Source organism: Myxine glutinosa, chromosome 1 (genome assembly GCF_964187855.1).
Source record: "Myxine glutinosa chromosome 1, kmMyxGlut1.1, whole genome shotgun sequence".
Taxonomy (NCBI): Eukaryota; Metazoa; Chordata; class Myxini; order Myxiniformes; family Myxinidae; genus Myxine; species Myxine glutinosa.
In genome coordinates, this window is record NC_136261.1 from 247,690,945 (window position 1) to 247,699,260 (window position 8,316).

The window sequence follows — 8,316 nt, forward strand, 5'->3', positions numbered from 1 at the left end:
AAGGTCATTCTGTGATGCCGTAAGTTTGGCACGGGAACCTTCACAAGTCACTGTTTCCCAAGGACGATTTCTCGCATTGGCCAACGCATTCGGAGTTGCACTAGTTTGACTCCGCTCCTGATTTTTCCTTTTCAGGGCGTAATATTGGGACATCAAATGCCCAGGTTTCTTGCAAAAAGCGCAAGTAGGCCCGGAGGAAAAACCTGTGGTCTGCCTCGGGCCCCCCGGAAGATAGGTCTGCCTTGGAACTGCAGTCTTCTGATCCCTAAAGGTTGCGGTATCAGATTTTCCCCCCATAGTCCTCTCTAGGCCACCTCCATGAAAATTTGTTTTCCCAACCTGATTTAATGTAACCCCCCTGGCTAACGCTAGGCGGGAAGTTAGGTTTGTGGAACCCCATCCTGTGTGTCAAGTGTTACGGAGTCCGCTACAATCTCCTGGTCTCGGTAACCTCCGAACCCCGAGAGGAACCCCGGCAGAAAGATATATACCATGTCAAAACCAAGATCGAAACCACACCAATGGTTATCAACAAAAAGAATATATTAAAAATCACACAAGAATAATGATACAACCATGATAGCCAGCCACCATACAATCAATAACTTAGGATGGTACCATCTGTTAAAGTAATCAAACTCACTGTTCCCAGTACATGGAAAAACCACCTTTAGGCGGTTTCCCAAGTTGCACTTGTCCCAGTCCCAGTACATGGAAAGAACCTCTTCAATGTCTCGATAACCTTCAAGGCGAAGTTGATTCGCTCCGGCGATCGTTGGAACAATGTCCGATCAAGAGCAATCGAGGCGTAGACGGTCGGAGCGATACAGAAGTCATGTGGTCCAACACCCAGCAAACTCGCGGTAGAATGGACACTCTCCAAAGACGCGCGCCGACGTACACGTTTGCCATTCAATCAGCGAATCGCCGTGTACTCCTCAAACGTCGCTTTATTGCAGAGCCATCCCTGGCAAACCACCGGAGGATAAGCCCAGCCAACGCGACAAAAACCTTTTCCGATGAAGGCAGCGCGCGGGGCGAAATGGCGGCCGGCTCTTGCTCGAGCCCAAAGCCTCTAGGCGAGGATTCTCTGGAACCTCACACCTGTACCTGACTTCGCAGGCTTTCCCACTCCTCCAGTGATAACACCAAATCACACGATTCCTTTCACGGACTCAAAGTCCACTTGCGACGTTCGCTCAACCACGCTCCGTACGGAGCTTCAAGACACGTCTTTCACTGTCCTCACGCCTTCTTCTTCTTCACCCCTTTTCCTTCCGGGTCGGTTTCCTGTATCATTTTACGTTAAGCTTTTTAACTTCAGATAGCTGTTCCTGAATGCTAAACCTTTTGAGAATAATAATAATACATGATATCAGAAACATGTCAAGTGGGTGAAAACCACAATAGCGGAAGTGACGAATCCGTAACACAAGGCATAGTCATCTGCCATTGTTGCTGCCTCATACAACTCCGGTACCTTTTTTTCATCCAGATGCACTTTAATGTCCACGTGGACGCACTGTTTAAATTCCTCCACCAATATGAATGGTCGTAAACGGTGGAAGTCTTCCCCAATCTCCTTCGAGTCACACCACCTATCAAACATAGTTTCCTTCACTCTGGCAAACTCGACATGGGTCTCATTCTCTCTCTTCCTGGCATTCCTAAGTTTTTGTGGGTAATCTTCAGGGACCAATTCATAGGCTTTGAGAATGGCTTTCTAACCCTTTCTTCACTATCTCATAATCTGCACATTGGTCAATCGGTAAAGCCGAATAGATATCTTGAGCTTTACCCACCAGAACACTTTGTACTAACATAGTCCATGACCCCACAGGCCATTTTAACATTTGAGCCACCTTCTCAAAGTGTAAAAAGAACTTGGCTACCTCCTTTTCATTAAAGAGTGGAACCAGCCTCACATGCCTACCAACATCCCAAGAGTTCTGACTGGTTGTCGAACTAGCCGGCATGGATACCTCTTCTCTCCGTTCCCCCAGTAATTCAAGCTCCTTGAGTTTAAGTTCCCTCTGATACTCCATGTCCCGTTCCTTTAACTCCCTTTCGGCTCTCCTTGCTTCTGCTCTTTCTGTTGCTCTTTTTTCCTCGAATTCTCATTCCTGTTCTGCTCTTTCCTTTTGTGCTTTCCATTCTAACTCTTTTAACCTTTCCTGGCTCTGCAGTTGCATCTCCATTTTCTGGAGCTCCATATTTTCTTTTTCCTCTGGTAACCAATCCAAGGCTACCTCTTCCCATGTTGCTTGTCCCAGTAGAGATTCTACCACCAATGTCTGAATCTCTGCTTTCTTCATACTAACTCGGACCTCCAAGTTATAGTATTTGGCCAATATCATAAGTTCCGATCTTTTTAACGCCTGGAACTGTGCCTTGTTAGGAGACGTCACAAACCTTTCCACTTCAAAGACCATTGTGACTATTAGTTAGCACCTGTTAACCTTCACACAAAAAATTCCAAATTTTCAGAAATTCAAATTTGGGAATGTTAGAAAATTCAAAATTTGAAAATTTTGGGAATGTTAGGGAATTCGATCCCCGACGATCCCGGACGAGTTACGTGTTCCTCCTCAAACCCCGGCCACGGTGTACCTCCGAGCCTAGAAAGGAGTCACAGCAGAAAGATGTGCTATTATTTGTGTGTCCCAATGATCAATGGTAGAACCACACCAAGCAATTGATACAAACCAATTATTGTATTCAAACCTCACACAATAATAACACTTGACACAAGTACAAGGAAACTCTCATTTGCACATCATAAACCATACAATTCCTATGATGGTACCACCAATATATCCTTAATCAATAACTCACAGTACTCCAACGTGAGTGAACTTAACATTCCCCAAAGTCACGGTGTCACGACACAAGGCCAAGGCCAATCCATCTCAGTGTCGTCATCACCATCTCTCTCGGAACAGTATTGTAGGCCTTCTTCAGATCCACATATCCCAATGCCATTTTACCGTAAACCTCCAACCTCTTCTCCACCAGCTGTCTCAAGATGAACATCCCAACTGTCATCCCCCTACCCTTTCTATAACCCTGCTTCTCTTCTCCGATCTCCTTCTCCACACTTCCTTATCCTCCAATCCGAAACCCTCTCCAGCACCTTCATAACATGAATAAGGAGTGTAATGCCCCTGTACTTTCCCAGATCTTGAATACCCCCCTTCCACTTAAATGTCGGCATAATTAACCCTGCCTCCACTTCTTTGGAATTGACCCATCTTTCATTCATACATTCAAAACCTCTTCATCCACCTGACTCTGACTTCAACCTCTGCAATTATCATCTCTGTACACACCTCATCAATGCTGGCACCCTTCCAATTTTCATTCTCTTCAATGCTGTCTGCACTTCCGCTTCCGTGATCTCCCACTCCACTTTCCCCTCCACATAACTCTGTAGCTCCAGCTCATCGTTGCTTCCTTCCCGGTTCAACAGCTGTTTAAAATATCCTTCCCACACCTTCAATACTGTGCCCCTCTGTCACTGGCCTCCCACCTTCATCATTAATCACCACCCTCTTACCCCCTTCCTGTCCTTGCTATCCTCATCCCTGTCATGAGTCAATTTATAGATCATCTTCCTCCCACCATCCTCTTCCAACTTGTTGTACACATCCTCTTCCATATAATTCCTTACCTTATCCACAGCTCTCCTTGATGCTCTCTTCTTCTGCACATACAGGTGCAGCAACCCCGCATCCAGCTGCCTCCCACCATCCGTGATCTTCTCTATCCTTTTCCAAACCTCTTTCTTTTCACCAAATGCTTTCGCTACTTCCTCTGTTCATCATACCTGGTTTATATCCCTAGACGATGCACCCCTTCCTGACATCCTTCCACAACACTTCTGAAATTCCCCTAAATGCCTCTCCATACTTAGACGCCTTCTCTAAACCTTCCACGCCTTCTCCAAACCTTCCACTTCTTTGCTAAGTTGCTCATACCTTGCCCTTACCCTCTCCTTGTACTCTTCTGCTAAGTTTCCCCTGCACTCATCGTGCAGAAGAGAATCATCAGGCAGTCGATGTTGTGGAAGAATGATTTGTCTGTCTGTTTGAAGGTTTTTGCTGATGTGGTTGGACCTCTGATGCTGACTTGCTGTGGATGGGACCTCTGATGCCGACTTGCTGTGTTTGGGACCTCTGATGCTGACTTGCTGTGTTTGGGACCTCTGATGCTGACTTGCTGTGTTTGGGACCTCTGATGCTGACTTTCTGTGGCTGGGACCTCTGATGCTGACTTGCTGTATTTGGGACCTCTGATGCTGACTTGCTGTGTTTGGGACCTATGATGCTGACTTGCTGTGTTTGGGACCTCTGATGTTGACATGTCGTGTTTGGGACCTCTGATGGTGACTTGCTGTGTTTGGGACCTCTGATGCTGACTTGCTGTGTTTGGGACCTCTGATGCTGACTTGCTGTGTTTGGGACCTCTGATGCTGACTTTCTGTGGCTGGGACCTCTGATGCTGACTTGCTGTATTTGGGACCTCTGATGCTGACTTGCTGTGTTTGGGACCTCTGATGCTGACTTTCTGCGGCTGGGACCTCTGATGCTGACTTGCTGTATTTGGGACCTCTGATGCTGACTTGCTGTGTTTGGGACCTATGATGCTGACTTGCTGTGTTTGGGACCTCTGATGTTGACATGTTGTGTTTGGGACCTCTGATGCTGACATGTTGTGTTTGGGACCTCTGATGCTGACTTGCTATGGTTAGGACCTCTGATGCTGACTTGCTGTAGTTAGGACCTCTGATGCTGACTTGCTGTGTTTGGGACTTCTGATGCAACTTGCTGTAGTTATGACCTCTGATGCTGACTTGCTGTGTTTGGGACCTCTGATGCTGACTTGCTGTGTTTGGGACCTCTGATGCTGACTTGCTGTGGCTGGGACCTCTGATGCTGACTTGTTGTAGTTAGGACCTCTGATGCTGACTTGCTGTGGTTAGGACCTCTGATGCTGACTTGCTGTGTTTGGGACCTCTGATGCTGACTTGCTGTGTTTGCGACCTCTGATGCTGACTTGTTGTAGTTAGGACCTCTGATGCTGAGTTGCTGTGGTTAGGACCTCTGATGCTGACTTGCTGTGTTTGGGACCTCTGATGCTGACTTGCTGTGTTTGCGACCTCTGATGCAACTTGCTGTGGTTAGGACCTCTGATGCTGACTTGCTATGGTTAGGACCTCTGATGCTGACTTGCTGTAGTTAGGACCTCTGATGCTGACTTGCTGTGTTTGGGACCTCTGATGCTGACATGTTGTGTTTGGGACCTCTGATGCTGACTTGCTGTCGTTAGGACCTCTGATGCTGACTTGCTGTGGTTGGGACCTCTGATGCTGACTTGCTGTGGTTGGGACCCCTGATGCTGACTTGCTGTATTTGGGACCTCTTATGCTGACTTGCTGTGTTTGGGACCTCTGATGCTGACTTGCTGTGTTTGGGACCTCTGATGCTGACTTGCTGTGTTTGGGACCTCTGATGCTGACTTGCTGTCGTTAGGACCTCTGATGCTGACTTGCTGTCGTTAGGACCTCTGATGCTGACTTGCTGTGGTTGGGACCACATTATCTGCCAGCTGCGCACCTCTGTAACAACCGTTATTGGTTGTGGCAGGTCATATTGATAGAAATGCACCAGTTCACAAATCACTTCTGTGTCTATTGTCCCAAATGAGCAGATCACCGAGGGGCTGAGGTGCAGTGCCTGTGTCCCGTCTCATGTGCTCAGTTAAGCGAGTCTGCAGTTCTACGAGCAGGTTCTAAGTCATTGGTCAGAGGCAGCAGCGGTAGAAGTATCATTGCAGTAGAGGCACCAGATGTGGAGTCACATGATTATACTGGGGGCGACTCAGTTTCCAGGGCTGGAAAAGATGATAACTGGGATTCTGAAGGTTGTATTGTGCACAACTTGAAACTGTAGCATGTGGCTCGTTTGCTTTCTTGTTTGCGTTTTTGTCCAAAGAGGTAGCCCATGGCATGCAATATGTAGAAATGAATGCAGGTCTTACTTTGAGGAAGTAACTTTTGTTTGTAGTTACTGTAGTCAACACACCAAGTGGAATCTCTGCTTCTGTTTGTGATAAACAATTTGTAAATGATAGATACATGGATGATTTACATTTGGTAATAAGGAAAATATCTCCAAGAGGGTCACACCCAATGCCGGCTTGGGATCCGAGGATCCTGGGTTCGAATCCCGGTCGATGGCTGAATTAACGCCAGGGAGGTTGATTCATCGTGTCATCCTTCCGAGGTCGACAAATTGAGTACCAGCTCACTGGTAATTCACTGTGTGTCGCAAGAGGCGACTAACAGGGTTGGCGGAAGGAAGGGCATCCGGCCATAAAACATTGCTTCAAAAAGGGGACCATGGTGCCCAAAAAAGGCCAACCCATGCTCTGCGGGGAAAAATGGCCTCTAAAGGCGGTTCTTCTTCACACCCAAGTGGGTGAAACAATAGGAATTGCAAATTAGTCGAGGAAATCCGGTTAATTTATCCGGAGCTAGTTGTGTCCTCCCATCAACTTACTTTCTTCATGGGAGAGATGCTCAACAAAAAGGCCTCAATCCTGTCACTAACTGAGGCTAAGGTAAAGCAAAAGATTTTTCAATCTTTTGATGGATCTTCATAAAAACGATTTAAATACACAAAATAAACAGAGTTAAACGAAATCTTCTGCATATGTATATTGTATACTCATGTATTGTCTTTGTGCCAAGATGAATAAAATTGGTCCATGCATAGCCGAGAAATGGTTGGGGACACGTTTAAATAACAAAATTGGTGCTAGGCAGCCATATTCGATCTGATCTCGATGAAAAAATGACGTGTATATGTAAGCCATCATTCGTTATCTGTGTGCCAAGTTTGAATAACATAGGTAAATGCATGTCCAGGAAATGGATGAGCCTGTGTTCAATACCGTTTTTTTTTTTTACAACTAAAATGGTTGCCAGTCTACCAATCGGCCATGTTTGATCAGATCACGAAATAAAATGAGATGCAGGTGTATGTCACCACATACTGTGCTTTTGCCACGTTTGAACAAAACCGGACCATGCTTGTCTGAGAAATACGTAGTTGGGGACACATTCAAGTAACAAAATGGCTGCCATTCGGCCATCTTTGATCGCATCACGAAACAAAATGGTGTGCATATATACCACTATGTATTGTCTTTGTGACAAGTATGAACGAAATCGGTCCATCCATGTCCGAGATATGGTTGCAGACGCAAGGACGAGACCCAATCCATATAAGCCTGCGGTTCGGACCAAGGCTAATAATGCATATAGCTTTTGCTGAGAATGAATTGATGAAAATGAAAGGGATATTAGCAATGAAGGTTGTATATTTGGAATTTGTTGAGTGGTACCCTCAGTGGCACCCTCAGCCAATGATGCTACCCCACAGCCTTGCGCTGCATATGAAAGAAGAAGAAGACTTGTGGCACAGTGCAGTAATAATTCTGCCAAACCAGTTCAAATATTTCCTGCATAATATAGTTTTGCCATGCTGGTGACAGGAAAGGGAAAGTGAGAATGGAGTGGAGGAGTTTTCGGTAAAAAGTCAGTAAATTTTCACCTCTAGTATGTTGATGTATGGTGGCGATTTACTCTCTACAGATTGAGAATTTAACTTTGTTATTGCAGCCCAATTACTGAATTGAAGAAAAAAAAAAAGAAGCTTTTCGTAGCTTAGTATAGGGAAGTCTCATTGATGGCAAAAAGCACTTGCGATCTGAAATGCTCAGTCACTTAAGGGTGTCCAATAAACTAGGTTCTCTGAACTTACTCCCTCTGCTCTTTGAATCCTCCAATCTTCTCCAGCTCTTCCAGAATGTACGCATTCTCCCGGTAAGGCCCTCCACGTTAAACTCTCAAAATACAGGTTCACTGAACAATTTTACTCACATTTGTGGAGCTCTCTTCCTGAAGGCTGTTCAAGTTTGCTCTGCCTTCCAGAGTTTGAACGTAGACTTCCAGGACTCGTAGCAAATGCTCTAAACATTAAGCCACCGACTCCCTTCCTTGTTATATCCACCTGTTGTCCCACTCTCTCTGTATGTTGCCAATATTTCTGCACTCACATTACCTTCCTTATCTTCCATGAGCCTAAACTTTGTATCTCCCCAAAAAGAGATGAAATTTCGACTCGCAATGTTTGGTTAGATGTACACATGGAAAAAGTTAAACTTGGGCTGTTTTCGTGGATCAGAGCAATAACCGAGGCAATTATTCAGAAACTGTAATGTTTATCAAAAATAAAACCATATATTGGTAAA